General features: G+C 58.6%; 1 protein-coding gene and 1 long non-coding RNA gene across 5 annotated transcripts in view; one reads left to right on the forward strand and one right to left on the reverse strand.

The window, feature by feature from the left end:
• Nucleotides 1–402: 402 nt before the first annotated feature.
• Nucleotides 403–9,061, reverse strand: LOC309650791. 3 transcript variants are annotated; one of them, XR_014257732.1, is made up of 4 exons: nucleotides 4,886–9,061; nucleotides 4,549–4,705; nucleotides 1,984–2,119; nucleotides 403–1,435 (listed from the first exon to the last, which is right to left on the reverse strand). It is a non-coding gene; the product is annotated as an uncharacterized lncRNA (long non-coding RNA). The 3 variants fall into 3 exon arrangements; XR_014257731.1 differs by having other exon boundaries at nucleotides 403–2,119; nucleotides 5,040–9,061; XR_014257733.1 differs by having other exon boundaries at nucleotides 403–2,119.
• The window catches only part of RARA (retinoic acid receptor alpha), a 43,645-nt gene continuing 26,497 nt past the window's right edge, over nucleotides 4,421–21,568 (forward strand). The window contains exon 1 of one of the 2 annotated variants that reach the window (XM_082442505.1): nucleotides 4,421–4,556. The gene's annotated coding sequence lies outside the window, so the exon portion shown is untranslated. Of the gene's footprint in view, nucleotides 4,557–12,626; nucleotides 13,505–21,568 lie in introns of those variants that run through there. The other variant, XM_082442504.1, reaches the window with a different exon arrangement.

Here is a 21,568-nt window from a genome sequence, read left to right on the forward strand (position 1 = left end):
CGCCTTCCTGATATGGCTTGGGTTTGAGAACTTGATATGTGTACAAATGATCTGTTGGCCGCTGTTTCGTTCATGCTGCCCACTGTATCCTTGCAATGCGATCTGGGCTACAGCAGGTGGTATGGGATAGAAGGGCACACAGAGCCCTCTGAAATGAACACTACCCACCCGTGTGTGTAGCAGCGCATAGTCTATAGACAGGAGTCTGACTGTCTCACCGTCACACTCCTTTACTAGAGCATTCATTCCCTCTGAGAGCAATTTGTGAGGGGAGGACACAGTTCTATACCTAGAAGCTTGTAAAGTATCTGGGGCTATAAGGGTTAACCAGCATAATTGCAGAGATTGTCCGAAGGCTGATGGAAAGCAGAGACTGAATGGGATTGAGAACAGATGCGAGGCTTGATTTAAATTACATTTTATTGGATGCTGCAGCCTTAAGAGACGTGACTGCTTTACAGTTTGTTTCCACACTGTGGGCAGCTGCTGTCTGTTCTGTGTCCACAGTAGGATCCTGCCCAAAAAGGAGCAGCCTCCCCACCTCGTTGTGTTGGAGGCTTGGCGCCTTCCTCTTAACTGCAGGGCTGGAGTCAGGAACGTGGTTTGCCTCGCAGTGGGGCGGCTATGCATCCTCCATGGCTCTGAGCCAAGATCGCCTTTGCAGATTCAAAGGGGCCAGATTTCTTTCCCCTCTACCTCCTTTCTCTTCCTTTCCCCTGGTATTTGGAAATCAGGTTTTCTGTGTACTGGTTTGTTAGTTTCCTTTCCTTCCATTCTCCCCACACTGTCAATTTCTAGGTCATTGATGCTCTTAAGACTTCAGCAATTGGAACAGGGTTGGTTCTGTCAATGATGCGTGAAGCTGCCTTAGAGTCCCTGCTTGGCTTCCGCTGCCCTTGTGGGAGCAACACCTGATGCATGTTTGTCAGTGAGGTCTTCAGTGTGATTCAGACAGCTGGAGCGGACTGAGGGGGAAGAAAGTCCTTTTCTCACTGAAGCTGACAGCTCTGGTGGGATTTTTAAGGGGCTGGACTGAGCCTGTGGTTACTTGTTTTTTGCCAGGAGCATAGGCTGTTTCGCAGGGAGTAGTGGCAGAGATGCTGACCTACATTCTTCCTCTTGAAGGTGGTGGGCTGTGTGTCTGTATCCTGGTTTATTTATTTTTCTTCACAGTAGCAGATGAAGCTTCCATAGAGTGTTGGTGGGTATTGCCATGGAACGCACACAGACACAATAAAATTGGTGTGAGTTTCAACCCCAGAGCTGCAACTGACATTTCTGGCTCAGTGAAGACCTGCCTGTGGCTGGATGACTGGCAAGAGAGTGTGAGGTCCAAGCTATCCAGAGATCCAGAAAGTCGGCAGAGCTCTCTCTTTCTTCCCCTTCGTTGCTCCCTGCCTTTATTCAGTGTCCTTTTAAGATGCAGCAATAAGAACTGGGAAGGGGGAAAGAGATACGACTTGGGGCTTTTAAAAAATATCTGTGGAGAGGTTACCTTGACTACTGAGGGAGACCAAAAGAGAGAGCCGAGATGGAGATTTTATTTACATTTGTATCTGTCCCCAGCACTTCGTACAGTGCCTGAGACCTGGGAGGTATTCAATAAACTTGTTGAGTGAACAGATACATGACCAAGTAAGATGCTACCTCGCCCTCCATCTCGGGGACAGTTCTAATCTGGAGGCAGACATTGCTCGAGCTTTTGCACCAAGGTGGAGCAGGCCGTTGTAAAAGAGGTGCTCCATCCTACAACATGTGTCAGCACAGCATTTGTCGGCCTCACAGATGCGTTCCAATGGCTCCCTCTGATGTGGTACTTTGCTTGAGGCAACTTCCATGTTGCTCCCAGGAAGCCTTGGCTTTGGGGAGAGAGTCCACCTACAGGCTGGGAAGAGGGGGTGCCTGTCTGGAGGCTCCCTAATGTCCCTAGAGATGGGCCAGAAGCTGTGCCTCTAGTTGGCAAGGGATCAGGGAGGAACCCACCTCTGATGTCCCACTTTTTAACTTCTGGGGAAAGATGTGACCTCCGGTTCCTCCCGAAAAGATCAGGTGCCCTCGAAGACATTTCTGTCTTAAGCTACGAACAGCAGCAGGTCTCCGTCTCCCAGAAGAGGTGGTTCTGTAGGGGAAGAAGGCTTGCCCTCTGGCCTCCGCTTGATTTCAACCCCAGCCCAAGGCGCTGGCAGGAGAAGCTAATTGGGTGCAAGGGGCCTGGGTGAAGGCTGTCTGAAGACTGGCGAAAGGAGAGAGCTGGCTCTTTTTTAAAAAAGCTCTAATTGAGTTCTGAATCAGCCTGGCTCCCTTTGATCCCTCCTCTGTTTCCCACACTGCCTGAAAGAGCTAGATCAGCACTTTATAACAAGGGTGCGCCTGCTCCCCACACCCACCCACCCCCCGCGCTCTCTGCTGCCGCCATCCACTGCTTGTCTCCTTCAGTTAAGATAATGAAGATGCTGAGAGATAAAATGTGTATTTAATAAGGGTGGGGGGAGGGAGGCGGGAAGGGGCAGCCGGGGCCTTCCCTAGTTTGGGGCCCCGCCAAGACTCAAGCTGAAGGCGCTGAAGGCGAAGCCAGAGTAGGACTTGGCCCCAGGGTGTAGGGGTTTCCGGGCCCCGATCCTGCTGACTTCACTGCCTGCTGCTTGCCCTAAATTCCCCCACCTCCACCCTCTCAGCCCCACACTCCTTTCTTTCCTCCCTGCTCGCTCCCAGTGGCAAAAAGGGAGTCTTGCTTCAACCTTATTTTCAGCTGGTAGCTTGGCCTTTGGTGCGGTGCCCCCCACCTCAGAGTCAGCTGCAAGGTCGGGCTAGGGCAGCCCCTCCAGCCTAGGCCTGTTGAAGCTGTGGGTTCACAGTATGGGGCGGGGAGGGGGGTGAAAAAAGCTGGAGTTAATGAAGACCAGCTGTAGCCTGGGTTCTGCCCACAGTTAGCTGCAGGCCAGCCTTTGGTGGTGGTTGGAGGGATGGAGGTGTGTGACCTCCATCCCTGGGCACAAGGATATCCTGTGGCAGCTGAGGCTTGCGCTGCTCTGTGAGCGTGGCTTTATCCTTAGGTTGTAAGAGAGTAGTCTGTTTCCCTCTTCCTCTACTCCTCCCCTCCCCAAATGACACTCAGCCCTTATTGAGCTTTATAACTGTAGTGGTGGCCCAGCTGAGATTTGAATATCTCCAGGCTCTTCTGTAAACACTCATTAACTGCCTGGGAAGAACCGAGAGCCCTGTTTAACAGCTGGGAGAGAATTGAGGCAGATTAGGGTGAAAGGCTTGACCTGAGCTCACCCCATGGACTCCACCCCGGGGCCCTCCAAACTTCCCGTCCAGGTCCAGCTCCTTTCCCCAGTTCCTGCCAGACAGATGAAGAGGTGGAGGCAGAGCTGCTGCCCTCTCCCCTTCTAGGAAGAGGCCATGCCCTCTCCCTTCCCTTGACTCTGTCCCTGACTTCCCCTGGCCCTTCACCCCGTGACATTTTCCCTGCCCTGCTGCTGGGGATATGTGCAACTCTCCTTGCAAAATGTTCTCCCCCTAGCCCTCTGCAGCCTTCCCATCCACCTTTCCCTGGCCCACCTGGCCCACCAACCGTGAGTTCTCCCTTTGGAGAAGGTGGGCTATCCTAAACGGGGTCTGTAACCTTGAAGTTGATCTAATTGTGCATAAGAGGCCCTCTGCCCCCCTATATTTATCCTAAGTCGTACCTGGGAAAATATTCTTTCTTTTACGTATTCATTCTAGTAAAGTCTCAGGATCCTATTAAGGGCTGGGTAGGGGCCCGAGTTGACCCCTAGGTTCTGCGTCCCCTTCGTTCACTGACAATTCCACTTCTGCTAATGGTTGTAACCCAAAGTCCCCCAGCCCCACCTGCTTATACTCTCACCTGGCTCCGTGTATCTGCACACACTCCCAGATCTAAGGATATAAAACTGCCAGTTTCCAACTGCTGTCCAAGTCATACTGCTCTTTTTACTTGCTGGAAATCAGGACTTCCCCCCCCGCCCTTGGCGTGGCCTTCTAGGCAGTTAGGAATAGTGGGGGAGAGATGGGGAGACTGTGCTCTGTCTAGGAGGGGGAGGGTAGAAGTGAGCTCCCGTCCAAAATGAACGCCCCCTTCCCCAAATTCTCAATAGCCAAGCTACTTGGGAGTGATTAGGAAAACGATCTTAACCCCAGCTTCAGTCCCAAAGCCCAGATTCATCTGGTCAGGGCAGGCAGAAGAAATGTCTTCTCCTGTCCCATAATATCGTCAGCTAAAATCAGCCATGTGCTGTGTATTTGACACTGGGGACTCTTGCTGTCCCAGCCCATGACTCAGACCTCGTCTTTCTCCAGTGAGTTCTTTCTGCCCCATCAGTTCAGCTCTGCATCCGCTGACCCAGTCAGGGACGGTGGGAGAGGGTGGGGAGAGCCTCCTGGTTGGAGAGTGGGCTTTAGGACCCAACGGGAACCCGCGCCTCTTGCAGCAGCCTAACCCAGAAGCAGGGGGGAATCCTGAATCGAGCTGAGAGGGCTTCCCCAGTTCTCCTGGGAACCCCATCGCCCCCCGCCGGCACGCACCTGAGCAGGTAGGACCACGCACACCCCTTCCCAATTCTCGGTCGGCCGCCTTCCGCCTGGCTTCTCCGCTTCTGATCTGGTCTTTTCCCTCTCGGCAGTTCAGGCTTTCCCCATGCCTCCTCCCCCACGGCTCGCTGTAGTGCAGGGAGGTGGGAGCCTGGGAACAGAAGGGTGTCTGGAAGCTCAGAGCCCCTGCGCCCTCCGGCGCCCTTGCTGCACGCCCCTCGAGGCATTCCCGTTCTCTAGCTAAGAATGGCAAGTGGGGGAAGGTCTGCCCAGGCCCCAGCCCCTGCACCCTCCTTTGCAGTATTGCCTAATCCCCCTTCCCCCACCTCACCTCGAGGGGAGAATTGGCAGAGCTGGGGTAACAGAGAGCCGGACAGGGAGCCGGACGGGGACCCGAGACTCCCTGGGAGATTTCTCTCTTGCTTCCTCTCTGCCCCCACCCCAGCCCTAAGAGCTCAGGACTTTGCCCCCCACTCCCTACTCACCTTGTAGAACCAGTGCCTCCTTCCAGGCTCATTGCACATTTGAGTGGCCAAAGGCTTTGCTGGAGGGTAGTGGAGGTTGTGAACAATTCTGTGTGTGTGTGTGTGTGTGTGTGTGTGTGTGTGTGTGTGTGTGACCTTTTTCTCTGGGGAAAGTTCTTTCAGGTTAAAGAGCTGTCTTTCCCATCTCTGCCAACACCTCAACCCCTATGAAAAGCACCCCCCCGCACCGTGTGTGTGTGTGTGTGTGTATGTGTGTGTGTGTGTGTGTGTGTGTGTACCATATGGTTGTAAGATCTATAATCTTAGGATGGAGGTGGCTGGGTGCGTTGAGACATCCCAGAGCGTGGCCCAGGCCAGAACAAACTCAGCCCAGATGGCTGGGGAAGGGGGTGTGGACCAGATCAGGGAGGCCGCCCAGCCATGCCAGCTCCCTGGGCTCCTTGGCTTTCAGAGCTCAGGCTCCTGGTGTTACCCCAAAGCTTCTGCCCTCCTGCAGGCTCTCTGGGAGAGGGTTGGATGATACCTACTGTTTACAGTGACTTGTTTGTCCCTCTCATTGGGGGCTGACAGGCCTTGTTCTCTGAAGATCTAGGGCATCTCATTCTGGCTTGGTGGGTTTGCAGGAGGGGTGTATGGCTTGTCGGGGTAACCGTGTTTGTAAGTGTGGGTGTTGCCTCTGGGCGTAGCAGACTGGGGTGGGGAGCAATGGAAGAGACGGGTCACATTTTGAGGGAACCCCTCTAGCTCTCTGTGCGGTAGGTGAGTGGCACATCCCTATCTGGTAACTCTGTCTGGTGTGGGGTGTGTTCTGTATCCCTCCATGACTCCCCAGATACCCGAAGGGTTGGTTTTAGAGGAAAACTTGGATAATGGCGTGACTTAATTCTGCTCTTGACCCAGGAAGGGAAGTAAATTCTGAGTGTGAGCAGTGGACTGAGAATCAGGCCTGAATGAGAGACGCAGCTCGCTCTTTTAACCATGTGCGTTTATACAGCTCTCTAAGCCTCTGGTTTCTCCATTTATAAAAATGGCTATTAGTAACAAGACCCGCTTGCCTAATAGAGATACGGCCATAAAGACCTCATAAAGCAGTGTATCCTACAGCCCAGTGCAAATGGTAGTAATGGCGGGGGCGGGGGGGGGGTTTCTAGGATGGGATTCTCTTTCTAATCTAGGTCATCTCTCCGCCTTCAGTTCCCTTCCCCCATCCTTGCCCATCTGGGGGATGGAGGAACCAGACAGGCTTTTGCCCCAGGGGCTGCAGAATTCCCCTAACGTAGGTTGTAGCCGGCCACCAGCTCTCGTCCTCTGGGGCTCCACACCTTCTCCCCTGAGCCCTGTCTCCACCTTCCTCCTGTCATCCCTGCTCAGCGTCCTTGTCCCTGTCTCTCCCCTGCCCAGTGGCCTCCTTGTCCGGCTCACTGGGCAGGAGCCCTAATCGGATTCGACAGCTGAGATATGTGTGGCGGCTGAGAGCAGGCAGGAGGGAAGCCAGTGGGAGGATGGGATGAGGGCTGCCCCTGGCACTGCCCAGGCCTCCAAGGCACCACCTTGGGCCTGCTGACTCCTGGCTTGGCTTGGCCCCAGGGAAGGGGTGCCAGGGGAAGCTCAGGAACGAACAGGCTGGGGTCTGGAGACAAGGGAAGTGGAGAACACACCTAGGACCCCAGGACCTCTTTGATATTTAGTGCCCTTAACCTCAGCATTTCGCACTCTGACCTGGACAAGAGGAGAGTAGGTGAGAGACCGGCTGGCCCAGCCCCCTCCCCATCCCCAGGGCTCTGCTTTCTTCTCTCTTCTTGTTCAGAAATGTGTTCGCCTGCCCCATCCAGCCCCTCTGGCCAGTTCTTCCTGAAGGGTCACATCTGGGAGCTGCTGGGGCACCATGTGTCTGCCTCACTCTGGGCTGTTTCCTCCACTCCAAGGTATTTCTCTCATTCACTCTCTGGGCCGGGCGCCAGGACTCCTGGGTTTCCCGCCTGCCTCATGGTGCAGGGCTGCTCTGCAGGCCTCCAGAGAATCGCTAAGCTGGTTTCCTTCCTCCTGCGTGGGGAGGGCCTTCTCCCAGGGCTGGGAGGTGTCAGAAATCCCAGGTGGGTTAGGGGTGGGGGCACTGGAGCCCCTGGTGCCCCAGCACCCCGGCTCCTCCCTCCTAACCTCTGACTCAGCTTCAGGGCAGCATCTGCCCAGCCTGGCAGGCATGGCCTCTTCTTGCCTCCAGGCTTCCATCTTTACGTGTGGGAGCCAAGATCTAGCCTCTTGAGCTTTTTTCCCATGGTATCTGGCGGGGGTCTACCGAAACCCCTCTGTCTGCACCCACATGTTTGGGGGAGCAGGGGATTAGCGTAATTGAGGCTGGGGCACTATTTTGTCTTCCTTCCAGCTGGGCCAGGATGAAGAAAACCAGCACAAACTTCCCCACACCAATTCCCTCTGCCCTCAAAAGACCAGTCAGTGGAGCCAGGCCCTGCCCTCTCGGTGCCCACAATGTGGTTGGCACTGATTTGTCAGAAATTGGGAAGGTTTCCCTCTAGACCGCTGGCCTCCTCCCTCCTCCTCCCGCGGGGTAAGGACAGCTCTCTGATTGTAGGCACTTCTGGGCAGGCCTCCCCCTAGAGAAGGGGCGTGGGATGCCCCCGAGATGGCCAAGTTGGCACTAGCCCCAGGCTGGAGGGCTGGACCTGATTTGGGGCTGGGAGTTTGTGGGGGAGAGCAGGACATGGGCCTCCCTGCCCCCTCATTTCCTGCTCTTTGGGCAGCTGTGGGCGAGAAAGGCTGCAGGGACTATTTTTAGTTGGTCTGTCCCCTGGCAGGAGGGACGTGCAGAAAAGCACGGGGCAGGCAGAGGGGCTGGCCAAGGTGAGGGTAAGCAGGAGGGTGGAGTGAGGCAGGGCCAGAGGGGCAGCCGACGGAGCAAGGATGCGTGGCGGGCAGGGGTAGGACCTTGAGAGGGGGAGAAGGTCCTGACCTGGTAGATGGGCTGGACTGGGCCAGGGAGTCCTGGGGACTCCTCAGGGCTCTCTCTGTCCAAATAGACTACGAACCAGAAGGGGCTTTAGAGGAGCCTGGACCATCCCTCCCCCTTACAGAGGGTGAGACTGAGGGCATGTGACTTGCCCTAGGACCTTCAACCGGTCGGTCGCTGGCTGCATTGGAACCCCAGCCCAGGCCCCTCGCACTGTTTGTTTTTCTCTTGTCATGGTCTCTCCCCTCCTGCAGCAAGGGCTGGGTTCCTGGTTTGTTTCCCTCTCTGCTTGTTTACACAGGGTCTCCGGTAAACCCCAGCTGGGTGTGTTCATAAGTCTCCACCATGCGGAGAGAGTCTGTGTTCAGGCTGGAAGGAGGTCAGGGCTGGGGTTTGTTTAGGTGGCCTGTGGCCACTGATGTGAATCAAGGTGCTGGGCAGGTTCCAAAAGTCTCACAGGCTGGCGAGCCGGGAGCTTGGAGACCCCTTTGAGAAGGGGCATCTCGGTCTAACTCCGTTTTAGAGACCCAGAGAGGGCTGGGGGTTGTGCCTACAGTCCTAGGATGAGTTAGGGACAGACCAACTTTCTAGGATGCAGCTTTCCAGACTCTCCAGAGCCTTTTGTGAGCGCCCATCCTGCCGTGCCTAGGTCAAGGTGGTTGTTTGCCAATCTCCCTCAACAAAGGAAGGGAGTAGGAGCGGGGAGATTGCTATTGGCTTCTAATCGCAGTCAGAAGTGAGCCCTTCTGAGGCCTAGAGGCGGAGGCAGCTGGTTGGAGGTGTAGGGGAAGAGAGTTCAGTGCAGAAACATGGTTCCTCAGAATTCAGCCTCATCCCCAGGGCCACCACGTTGCACAGCTGCAGGGGGCGCCATTCCATAGACCAGGGTATGAATGGCACCCTCTCTTTCTCTCTCGAGTTGTTCAGAGCCCTGCCTGTGTAGCCAAAGATGATGCTCCTGTCCCCCACCTTCTTTCTTTGAATCAGCTTCAGATCCTGCTGGAAGGAGGTGTCCCAGACAGGCTTGAATCCAACTCCCACTCCCCACCCTCCCTCCTGCCACCCACCTCCTCCTCAGCAAGCCGGTCTCAGTGGGCCACAGATTGGGCGCAGGGGCCCCTCCCCCCTCTCCACTCAGTTTCTATGTCTCTGGGGGGCTTATTTATCATCCCCCCCCCCATCAGGCCGGCTGCAGTGTATGAGAAATCAATAGTGCAAATGGATTGAGGTTGTTCAGCCGGTCGGCTCCTCTTGGGCCCCATCAACTCTCCCAGGACTTGGGGAGTTACTCAGTCTACTTCTGGCTCAACATACGCAGAGATACACACATCTAGTGGTTGTAGCCTGGGCACCGAGCACGGGAATTATTCTTTCTGTCCATCGCTGTCTTCTCTCTCATTCTCTCTCTCTCCCTCTCTCTCATATACTGGGCTGGTCTTAGCATGACAAATACCCTTGAACATTTATTGTTTTCTAGCTTGGGTGGAGTCCACTGCCAGCCAGAGGTGGGAGGGGAGCAGGTGGGTGAGGCAGGCTGTGCCCAGGGAGGAGGACGAGCTGGGGAAGGGATTGGGTGGCAGCCCACCCCATCAGCCTCTGGTAACTCGATCCCTGCACCCCACCCTCCCGATTCCCCTCCTGCTGAACAACTTCAGCAGCTGCTGGCAGAAGCAGGGCTGGCAGAAGTGTGTATGAGTGCATGTGTGTATTTGGGGGGGGGCGGGTGTTGGTGAGAGGGGCTGTGGCGGCAGGAGGTGTTGCCAAGACATGTTAAAGGAGACTCACAGCCTGGGTACAACTTGGGTGGCAGGCGGAGGCGGGGCTGGGAGAGTGGGTGGTGAGTGATGGGCAAGGGGCAGGCTTCAGGGGAGAGGCAGGGCAGCCCAGGGGGTCTCACAAAACTTGTCTGCACTGGAGCAGGGCCTGGCGTGGTGGGGGTGAGCAGTGGGGAGGGGGCAGGGGCGGGTAAAGCCATGGCTTGCCCCAGGATGCCTGTAATGCACATAACCATGGAGGACACAGCCTGCCCCTGTCCCCAATCCCTGGGCTGTGCCTTCTGGGTATCACAGTCTCGGTGACTAAGTCACTTCTGTCCTGGGGCTGGCAAGGTGCCAGGCTCAGCTCTTCTCGGTAGGTGAGTCACTGCCCTGGCATCTCCCCCGGATGCAGCTGAGTCACTGGCCATGCCTGCTGGGCAGGTGGGCATCACGCTTGGGGGTGGGGTTGGGGGCTATGTGTGTAGCCCCCAGCATCTTCTCTGATCTCTCTCTGGCATGTCCTGGCCCCACCCACAACTCTGCAGAGCCAGGCAAGGCTGGTGTTTCTTCCATATGCTCTGCTGAGAGGGTAAAGGAAGAGGGAGCAGGGTACTGTGTGGAAATGTATTTCGTTCAGAGTAAATGGGAGGGCGTGTGAGGAGGGGATTGTGGGCTTGAATCTTAGGTTTGCCATTGACAAGCTGTATGACCTTGAGCAAGGCAGTTCCCTGGTGGAGCCTCAATGTCCTCATCTGTACAATGGAAGCAGGAGCCCTGCCCTAGATGACCCTCCAGGACTGTGAGAATCAGATGTGCGGAGCCATGAGGGGGCTTTGGGAATGAGCTGGGTGGCTGGGGAGGGGGACAGGAGTCTGTTGGGGTCGGTTCGGGTTCCAGCAGACACCTCCACCCCACCTGCATCCAGATGGTCAAAGTTTCCCATCCTCTGTTCCCATTACCAATGATGCTATTCTTCAGGAGTTCCCCACAGGCCATGAAAGGGAGGCCTTGTTTTGGGGGAAGTGCGGGCTCTCCCGGGGTGTTTCACAGCTGTTTTGTATCTCCTTTGTCTGTGTGGGGGGCTGTCACCGGCCCTGCACCTATCAGGGCTCTCTCAGATTTCCTCTAGTGGGAAGAGGGATCCCTGTCTCGGGAAGCCGGCTGCTCAGGCGCCACCCCCAGCCCCTCTCCTTCTGCCTGCAGCAGGGGAAGGGTAGGCCCCAAGAAGGAGTGTCTTTTTTGAGGAGTGAGGAGCACCTGGGACTGTGGCTTTTCTCTCTGCCAGTCTCCTGCTGCCTCCTTCTCCCTCCTGCATGAGGGTCCCTGGAGGGTGGGGGTTGGGGACACTGGAGTGGGCCCAGCACAGCTGCAGTTCAGCTGGGCAGGGAGGGAGTGCCCTAAAGGCGTGCAGTGTGCTTGTATACTTGGGTGCCGATCTTCTGTGCGTGAGTGACTGCCCCCTGTGGGGAGCAGGTTTGTGGGTGCATGAATTTCTTCCCTCATCTGCCTGTGGGTCTACTGCTCTGTCCGGGAGTGTGCCGCACCCTCTACTTCATGACCTTGTGCACGCACAGATGCCTGTCTTGTATGTGCTTGTTCTGTGTGCATACATATGTGCATACAGGTGTGCTCTGAATGTGCACGTGCGTGTGCATATATGCGTGTCCTGGGTGTGCATTTGCACACCTGCATCTCCGTGTACGCCAGTGTACCTGACCCTCTGTGCTGGCAGGTGTACATGAAGGCCACCCTTCGTGGGAGGCAGTATACCTGTGTTTGTGCACGCTTGTATTTCTGTGTCTGTGATCCTTCCCCTCTAGCCTCCGCGGGAAGGAAGACTGGTAGAATGTAGGCCAGGAGGAGCCTGCGCGGGCTTGGGGGTTGGCTGGCACTAAGTCCCCTCCCAGGCTGGTCCCTCATGTGGGCGGCGCCCCCTGCTGCTGGCTGGACTCACTCTAGAATGCCTTTGTGGGGGGGGAGCTGGGGGGGAAGGGGTTAAGCGTCGGCGTCCACATCTGGGAGCCATTGGCGCATTCCTGCCCGCTGAGCGCATGTTTGCGGATGGATCTGGACGGGACAGGGTGGGAGGGGCTGGGCGGGCGGTTCGCACCGGCGGACGGAAATCCAGACGGGAGCGGGAGACGGCCAGGCCCAGCAGGCGGGAAGGGGCCTGGGGAAGCGTTGCCCGGACGCTCTTCCCCGGTGCCGCCGGACCTCAGGGCACAGCGTCCCGCCGACCCTGCTTATCCTACCTCACCCAGGCTGGGGCCCCAAAGCTGGAGAGAGACAATCAGATACCTCGGTCCTAGACCCGGCTGTGCAACCGGTGCCAGGGTGATCGGGGACTAAACCCGTGTCCACTCCCAGCCTGCGGTTCCTCGTCTATAAAGCGGGGGCCGTCGGGCCGGTGGGTTTGAGAGCTCTGCCAGCCGGGTCAGGCTGAGTCTTCTCACTGGGGTGGAGGCCTGGGAGTGTGGCACTTCCCCTTCCAGTGGGAAGTCCTGTGGGGGCACTTGTGGCTACTTCTCTGACCAGGGACGGGGAGGGGGGTGTTCCCTATTGATTCCTCTTTCTCTCCCCCAGTGGACTGCTAGAGGTGGGGAGATGGTCCTCCCAAACGGAGCAGCAGGCTGGGAGGGGCTTGTGGCTGTGTTGGGGATTGGGGTCTCTGCAGAGGGAGAGTGATTCAGATCCTGCCCCGCTGGAACAAGAATGCGAGCTTTCCTGGCTCCTCCAGCCTGGGCCAGGAGAAAGAAGCTTGGGTCTGAGAGTCCCGTAGCATGTAAGGGTGCTCCTGGGCGCCCCCTACTCGGCTCTTGGAAGATCACAAGAGCCGCTGTCCTTTTGCGGGGAGGGTTCTGGGGTTTGCTGAAGGGTTGGGTTGGGCCAGAGTTCCTCCGACCCACTTGAGCTGGAAACGTGTTTGGGGGAGACGAGGAGAGCAGGTGTACTTGAGGGCGGTCTACCTGCTTTTGCACTCCTTTTTGCCAGTGAGAAAATTAGGACTTAGAGAGAGGAAGCGACTTGCTCAAGGTCACACAGCTCTCATTTTCAAGGGGTTCCTGGAGGAGGATTATAATTATGGGAGTCAGGGGCTTGACAGATAGGGCCGGAGTCACTGTATTCGCTTCCATATTACGTCGCAGCCCCTCTAACCCCGGTTTAGGTGTGAGGGGTGTGTGCGTATGATCCTTAACCCCTGTGAGTGTGGGTGTGTCGTTGGAGGGAAGGGAGTGTGATACCGCACACTGCAGTCCTTTCTCTACCGAGCCCTCCTTCCATTCTTTGCGCAGAACTCCCCCTTCTCGCTCTGAATCTCTCCTTTTGGGGCAGAGGGAGGGATTCTCCCAGATTCCCACGGTCCAGCCTTCTGCTAGGCGCGGCTCCTTTAAGACTCGCCCTTTCCCGGGTCTGTTAAGGCGAAGGGGGGGGCGTGATCCTGTGGGCCCGCCCCTGGTTGGTGATTGGTCGGAGGGCGGCCGGGGGCGGGCCCGAGGGTGAGGTCCTCCCCGCTGCTCGGTACCCTCCGCCCCCCGGTCTGGGGCTCCGGGTAAAGTTTCAGCCTCCGCACGTGACTCGCCATGGCCGCTGCTTTCGCCCCGCGCCCCTGAGCCGCGGCCCCCCAAACCGCTCCTCTCCCTGGACCCCGGCAACCCCTGACGCCGAGCGGCTCCAAGGCTCAGGGTCAGGGCAGACGCCGTGCTCGCGGGCGACCCGGACGGATTGCTTCCCTCCGCTGCGAGGTAACCTCTCCCCCGGGGATTTTGGAGAGCCTCCGGCTCCCGCAGGCATCGCGGCCCCTTGGCCTGCTCCTGAGAGGACCCGTGGGCGGGGACCCGGTGCCGGGCGGGTTCCGACGGGAACCTGGGGTTTCCTGGGCTTCCCAACCCCGCGCCACCGTGCTCAGGGTGGGGGAGCCCCGTCTGTCCCTCTGTCTGCGCCCGTGTCTTCGCGCGAAGCCGTGAGGCGTCTGGGGCCGTCTGCCGCGCGTGTCTCCGGCGACCGAGCTGTGGCAGAACCGCCGCTGGGAACTCCTGCTCTCTCTCACTTTTCTCTTCACAAACAAGCAAAACAAAAAGACTTTCAAACCTGTTTGGGGAGAGATCGGATGCCCAACGGACTAGCCCCCTCCTTCTTTCCCTCCTGTTATCTGAGCCGCCCTGTGGTTTGGGGAGAATCAGCCCGGGGGCCCACCCCCACCAGAGGCAGCCGGTTGGGGGGCGGGGCCCATTCAGCTGGTGTCCCCCGTGGAGCGCGGGGAGCCGTCAGAATTGGGGACGGGAGCCAGTGCAGCCAGGGAGGGATGTCTCTGGGTCGGGTGGCACCATGGGGTTATGGAAGCTTTTGGGGGTGTAGGGGGGAAGGAATAGATTGGTCGTCTTTGCTCTGCTGAGGGTGTCTGGGACCTGGTGCCACCCAGAAGGCGGGGAAGCTGCTAGCCAGATGTGTATGTGGGAGGGGGCGCTGGAAAATCTGCTTGGCAATGCCCCTTCTCCTCTCTGGGCATTGCCCTATTGTCAGGCTCCGTGAGAAGGAGGCCAGGCCTCCAGTGTGCTAGTCTGGGGATGGGGACTAACTCAGGTGGAAATCAGATAAGAAAAGCCCCCCAGTCTTGGAGACGCTTTTCCACCGTTCATCTTACCTTGGATAGGTTGCCCACGTGCTGGCATGGAGGGGTACCCTTGGCCCCCACTAGTGCCAGCTCCCTCTTCTGTAACCAGATTGCCTTCTACCTTCGAGATGAGTGCACGTGGGTGTGTGTGTGTGTGTGTGTGTGTGTGTGTGTGTGTGTGTTTTCAGAGGAACACTCCCCCACTCCCCCACCCCATGCTGCTTACCCCCAACCCTCACTTCCGCTCCTAACTGCCATTCCTCCTCCAGTTTCCTGGTTAGGAGATTCAGGGATGTCTCTTATCCCCTTCCCTGGCTGCAGTGGTCATAGGGCAGGGTTCTGGGGAAGTGGTTCAGTAAGGTTGCCAGGTCTTGCTAGGAAACGGGCTCAAGCCCCAAACTCTCTTCCAGGGCTTGTGCTTGATGGGGAGGCTGGGCTGGGGAAGCCCCAGGTTGCAGTGGGGGGTGGTTTGGAGCCTTGGGGCTTCCCCTGTGAGGGGTGGAGATGAGTCTGGGGGAGGGAATAAGAGAAAGAGTATTTGGACCTGGAGGAAGAAGAGGGGTAGTTGTGGAGTCAGGGAGTTTGTGGCTATGAAAGGTGTTGGTGCAGTGGGAGGGGCTAGGACATCAGTTCTGCCTGGGAGTCTGGACCATGTCATTCCTGAGACAGAGCGGTCACTAGGGTCAGACTGGAGTTGACCCTTGGGAGCTGAGGATCTTGGATTTGGAGGGTGTGAATGAGTGTGCATGAGGCGGTCACCTCAGGACTTTCCCTGCCAGACTGATGAGGGCAGTGCAGATGCAGTGGCAGTTCTGAGAAGACCCTGGGCTTGGAACCGCTTAATCCTGGCCACCTCCTCTTATAGCCCCCAAATCCCCATCCTTCAGGTTGACCCTAAATGCCCCTGCTACCACTCTGGGAAATCTCTCTGGTCCCCCTCCTACTCCCAGCCATGTGGCAGCCTGGCAGGAAGCTAGCTTCGGGCAGCCCCATCCTGATCACCCCCATGCCGCCCTGCTGGGCATAGTCACCCACATGTACCGTGACGTGGTTCCTGCCACCCTGTCTATTGTGGGGGGAAAGGGCATTGTCTGAGTGGCCCTTAAGGTCTGTTTTGGGGGTACTGACCCAGACCCCAGTTAATTAGCTCCCCTTCCCCTAAATCATTTGGTCTTGGAAGCTGGCTCTGCCCTCTGGGAACCCCTCCCCCCCCCAACCCCTGCGCCACTCCTTGCTAAGACTTGAGGGTCTTAGGTGGGTTGTCCTCAGAACTATGTGACAGGGTGGGGCCTGCCCCCAGATAAAACCTCAGTGCCCCATTCCCTGTCCTCTGGGTGGCACGGGCAGGGCAGGACCCAGACTAGGCTGTACGCGTGGGTGTGTTTGGGACTCTGTGGGGTCCATTTAGGAGCTCTGTCTGGGTTTGGGGGTGATGGGCATCTGGGGAGGGTAATCCTATCCCTGTGATGAGTAAATGGGGTAATCTCCACTCGCCCAGCACCCCACACCCTTTCTAGTGGTGGTGGTTTGGGGAGTGTGGGAAGCTGGCAGGGCTCCTGGCAAGATGGCCAGGGTTGTCTTGACTTACTGGGTTTTGGGAAAGGAGTGTAGCAACTGATACCCCAGTTCCCAGGGCTTTGGCTCCATGTCCTCTCTGACGCCTGCTGTCTTTCCTCCCTCTGTTCCCCTCTCCACCCTCTGGCTGCTGTACGGAGCCCACAGGGTTTGTGGGGGGATGTGGGGTGGGAGCGAAGGCCTGGCTCTCCGTGTGTGTCCAGGGAGTGTTCTGGGGATGGGCAGGATTGGCTGAGGAAGTCTGGGTGTCCCTGCAGAGTGGGCGGCACTCGGGGACCAGGCCCAGAGTGGGAGAATGTGTCAGTGTCGGTGTGTCTGTCCTGTCTGGCTTGGGCGTGGGCGTCTCTTGCCTCGTCTGGATCTTGCCTCCCGCTCCAGTCCCCGCCCCCCCCCCCCCCCAGCTGGGACCGCCTGCTTGCTCTCTCTCTCTGCAACTGGAGCCTCCCTTGCCTGTTCCTGGAATTTGGAGAGGAGGAGGAGGAAGAGGCAGGCAGACAGACCTCCCACACTCTAGCCCGCCCGGCCTGGCGTCGTGGGGAAATGAAATAGGTGCGGTGGAACTAAGGTTTCCCTGCCTTCCCCAGACCCTCCAGTACACATCACAGAGTCCAGGGGGCCAGGTATTACAGAAGGGGCCTGGGCTGCCCCCCCCCCAACCAGGCAGCAGTGCCTCCTTCTTTTACCCGGCACCCTGCTGGCCAGGGCCCCTGCCTGGACCTCAGGCACCACTGTCAGCCTGGGGAGCGGGTGGGGGATTAGACTGCTGCCAGCCTGGCCAGCACCTGTTGCCAACCCCCAGCCCTGTAACTGGAGCTGGCCAGGGAGGGGGGCTGCAAAATGACAGGTGGAATTTCTGCAGCTAGGCAACCCCCCCCCCCCCCCGCCACTGGATATGCCTTTCCCTTCCGGCCCTGGAACAAGGAAAGCCTACCCACCCCCCCACAAGTGTCAACATGATCTCGTGGGTGATGTCCCTATCCTGCCTGTGGGGGTTAGGGCCCGGGAGATGGGTAAGGGGATGAGTTTATTGCTATTTGCCCGATGACCGCCAGCCGCATTGCTGGCTGCAGGGCTGGGCTGCCCTTGTGTTTTCTGAGCTCTGCCGCTCTGGCTGGGCTGGGGGGTATGGGGGTGTGTGGATGGGGGTGGTTCTCTGTTAATGTTTTAATTGCATAAAAACTGGGAGCTCAGCTCCGGGCCAGTGGGGAGTCTGGGTCTGGCTAGCCGCCCGGTTTGGGCTAAATATAGTCTGGGACATCTGCAGAGAAGGGGAGGGGGGTGGCGGGAGGTTCCATTCCCCCCGCCTCCGGCCAAGGTGCCCTCGTCTGGGCGAGCACCTTGGAGCAGGGAGGGGGATTCCTCAGCACGAAAGGCAGGGGAGAGGCGGTGGGGGCTGGGCACGGTTGGGACCTCGCCTGCCTGGAGGCCAGGAGACGCCTGAACTGAACTCGGAGGCTCAGGAACCGGGCTGGAGTGGGGCGCGCCGGGGCGGATCCAATGGCCCTGTTCCCTTCCCCCCAGAGCTGCCTGAGGTCAGGCAGTCTCTGTGTGTCACTGCGCCCGGTGGTGTGTCACCGTGACCCACTCACTCTATGTGTGCCTGTGTGTACACACCTACCTTGGAGTAGCTCCCTCCCGGCTCCTCCCCTGGAGAGCCTCTGTCCCCTGGGTCCTACCGCAGGTCCCCAGCCCTCCTTCCTTGTGTCCCTCGCCCCACAGTGAAACCTTCAGGCCAGGAATCGAGAATTGAGAAGGGGAAGCTGCGGTGGGGAGTTCTCTGATCTCCAGTCACGGCAGGAAGTGGAAGGGAGGGGGACCCAGCGGGGAGAACCGTGAGTGGCAGGCGGGAAGGGAGGGCCCGTCAGCCCTGCGACCAACCGAGCACACTGCAGTGGGGTTGGGGGTGTGTGTGTGGCCACCTTCCCAGCTGACCCCTTCCCTCCAGTTACAAGTGGGGGAAACTTAGGGGACAGCTGATTCCCCAGGGGCTGCTAACAATCTTCCTCGCCCCCCCCACTGAAAAAACTGTCTTCCTGTCACGTGGCTGTCACTTCCTGTCCCTCTGTGGTTCCCGGGATGTTTGTTGTTGGTTGCCATGGAGATGGCTGCCTTGGGCACTACCCTGGTTCTTGTGGGGAGGGAGCTGCCCCTCCCCCTAGGCCCACAGTTTGAGGGGGGGGTTGGGGGGTCCTGCCCAGGGGGCTGTTTCAAGCTGAGTGTGTGTGGTCTCCGATGCCCCAGATCCCCCAGGGCCCCCCAGACTTGTGTCTGTGGGAAGGAGTCACAGCCACCTACTCAGACTGAGCGTCGGGGAGACTGTGACCACGTCTGGCTGTGCTTGGCTGTGGCTGACTGTGAATCTGGCCGATTGTGCAGACCCTGTCCCCTCCAGCCTGGGTCCCGCTGTCCCAGAAAGATGCCCGTTCTTGGAACCTCCGCTCCCTGTCCCCTTTCCCTTTGGAGCCTTCTCCTGTCCTGTGTTCTCATGGAAACTACCTTCCCCAGGGAGTTTCTGTGGTTTCTTGGGGTCCAGGCTGGAGTAGGGAGGGGCTCTGGGCAGGATCCCCAGTTGTGTGTGTTTTGGGGCTGGGGAGGTGGTGGTCCGCAGGGCCTCCTCTCCCCTCCACACACAGCCTGTACCCGCTTCGCCCTGACCCCGCAGGCCCTGTGCTTTAAGGGGCTGGTCCTGGGACTTTGTGACCATCCGCCCCACCCCCTGGTGGGCTTCCCTGTTCAGCTGGGGGTGGAGAGGGGAAGAGATTCCCCCTAGTTCTAGCCCCACCTGAGTAGGTGGGTGTGGAGCGTGGGGAGTAGGAAGTTCCTGGGGGTCGCTGGATGGGGGGTGTGGGGCGGGGCACGGTCTGACTCAGGCCCGGTCTGGGGTCAGAGCCAAAAGGATATCCTGAGGCGGGAGGGGGGCGGGGGCGGGGGCGGGCGTTCCCGGCTTCCCTGCAGCCCGGGGTCCCTAGGGAAGGACGCCGGGAGGGGGCTGGTAGCACGGGGTCGTGCCGACAGTCTGTCCGCCCGGGGCAGAGCTGAGGGGTTGGGGGAGGCGGGTTGCAGCCGCGCACCCGCGCACATACCTGCTGCTCTGTGCGCTCGGCAGCCCCCGCCCCTTGTGAGAGTTATGCTTCCTGCACTGCGGAGAGGGGAGACAGTGGTGAGGGGGCAGCTGCCAAGGTGGGGGTGGGGAAAGCCCCGTGCCAGGCTGGCTGTGAGGACGGTGGTTTCCAGGCTGGGGGGCTGTCCCCTTTTGTCTGTGCCCCTTTGGTCCCCGACCCGGACAGAGCTGCCTTTGTGTGGTCCACACACTCCTGTGGTCTGGCTGTGGCCTCGGCAGCCTCATCTCTTCCTCTTCCTGTTTTCTTCCTTCCCCGTGGGCCCTTCCCTCTCCTTGAGGCCTGGGCTGCCCCCTGCCCTTTCACCTGCTCTCTGCTCCAAGAGAAGACTGGGTGGGAGGCTTCAGCTCTGGTTCTGGGTGGGCCCCTCAGCTGCCCTGGGCTTCGGAGGCCCTGGGCACATCTCCCAGGGGGCTCTGGGGTGCAGTCCCTGGGGTGCGGAGTCGGGCCACTGCCCTGACCAGCAGACATCCCCCCCACCCACCCCAGTTCCTCCTCCCAGCACCTGGCCTGTCCTGGGCTTGGGTTGTCCAGTTGCCCTTTCTGCCTGGTATTTAGTCACTGCGGGGCTGATGGCCCGTGGAGGTCAGGCAGCCCTGTGTAGCTGGGGCAGAAGCTTGGGCGGGTACAAGTTGGGGAAACATAAGATCCACTTTTCTGGGACTAGGTGCTGTGTCTTGAGCAGGGGGCAGTGGCAGCATCCAGAGGCCAGACTCTGGACTTCAGCACTCCCCTGACTCTCTCCGTAGATGTGCTCAGGCCCTGCATGTGCTCGGGGCAGGTTTTCCAACAAGTCCCAGCTCCAGCGAGGCAGGCCTGGGCTTCTGAGGACTGGTGGGGAAGAGGTGCCCTCCACCTGTCCCAGCCTCACCCCGCTGATCCTTCTCAGGCCCTCCTGGGGTGGTCTCTTTCAAAATGAGGCTGGCCCTGCTGGCTTCCTGCAGCCCAGAGCCTGGAGAGCAAAAGGTAAACAGAGGACCAGAGTGGCCGGGAGGAGAGAGGGGCCTCTGGAAAAAAGGGGAAAAGGGAGTAATGTTCATCATTCTGCTGATCTGAGGAGTATGGGGGAGGGGAGAGGTCTTGGCTTTGTGTGTGTGTGAGTGTGTGTGCGTTTTCCTGGAAAGTTTATAAATAGTTCCAGCCCACTGTTCTGGTTTGAAATCTGCCCTGTCCCGCCCTGCCCTGCTCTGCCAGCTCCTGACAGGGGAGGGGGTCCAGAGGGGCTGGGTCTTTGCTTCCGTCAGCTCTGGAGTCCGTGTCCCCCACCCCCAAGTTGAGCTTGAGCTTTGGGTGTCATTTGCATATGATTCACTGACTGTCTAGAATGCTTAGGAAAGCCCCTGTCCCCCCTTCTTTTACGCTCCCCAATCCTTATCCCCTCCTCTCAGCCCGTCCAGGACTGCCTAGCTTCTATTCCTTGGGAGCCATGGTAGTGGGGTAGCCTGGGAAGCAGAGAGGAGGGAGTGGATGAAGAAGGGGGGCAGGGCCAGCTGGGTTTGGGGACCCCTGGCTCCTCTCCCCTGAGGGCAGGGGGGGAAATCGTCTATTCCTTTTCCCCTCCTCCCCTCCCCACGTCCAAAGGTTTCCCTTTTTTGGTTTGTGAAACGAAAGAAGGGAATTTGGGAAAGGGTTGTGGTCAGGCCTCCACCCACACCCCGAATATTCCTCTCCCCACATTCCTGTCCTCAGTCTGGGGGGAAGCAGACCCTGGAAAATGGGTAATTCTCCCGCCCAGCCCTGTCAGCAGCTGCTAGCCCTGGCTGGGGAAGGGACAGCAGACATACTGCCCAGGGAGGCCCCGAGGTGGTGCTGGCAGGCGCAGGGGAGGGAGGGGACCCGTTGCCCAGCACCTGCTGTGTGCCGGGTGGGCGCTGTGCTAGGTGCTTTCCAGGACTTTTATCTCTTAAATCACACAGCCCATTGTTGAGGTAGGCAGTTCACAGACGAGTAAACAGATGCTTAGAGAGGTTAAGTGACTTGCCTAAGGTCACCCAGAGTGGCAGAGCTGAGATTTGACCCTTCAGACTTCTGGTTCTTTCTACTGTCTTCACAGCTCGACCAATATTTGCCTTTTTCTCCAGATGTGTGACTCTGGGGACATAAAGAACGGGGCGCTGGGGACACCTGACACTGGGGGAGGGATCCTGGCACCTTTTGAGGGTGAGGGAGGCCCCAGCGGGCAGGGGTGCCTGGCTGGTGGCAGGTGCTCCGGCCCTCCCCCCCACCCCCCCTTTCTGCTGTGCCGAGGCTGGGCTCCGGGTATGGGAGGTGTGGGCCTGTGGTTTTTCTCTCCCTCAAGGGAGGGTGCCCATGGGCAGTGGAGGTGGCGGGCATAGGGTGGAGGTTGGATGTGGGTAATTTGTTTTCCCTTTCTTTGGTGCTGGTTTCGATTCTCTCACAGTGTCTTCTCCACCCCTGGGTGCAGGGGGCCAGGGCCCAGGCATCTCCCCAAGGGTCATGGTTCCAGAGGGACCTTCTGAGGCCGGGCCTGTGCTCTTTGG

This window comes from Balaenoptera physalus (assembly GCF_965194825.1).
Source record: "Balaenoptera physalus genome assembly, chromosome: 20".
Taxonomy (NCBI): Eukaryota; Metazoa; Chordata; class Mammalia; order Artiodactyla; family Balaenopteridae; genus Balaenoptera; species Balaenoptera physalus.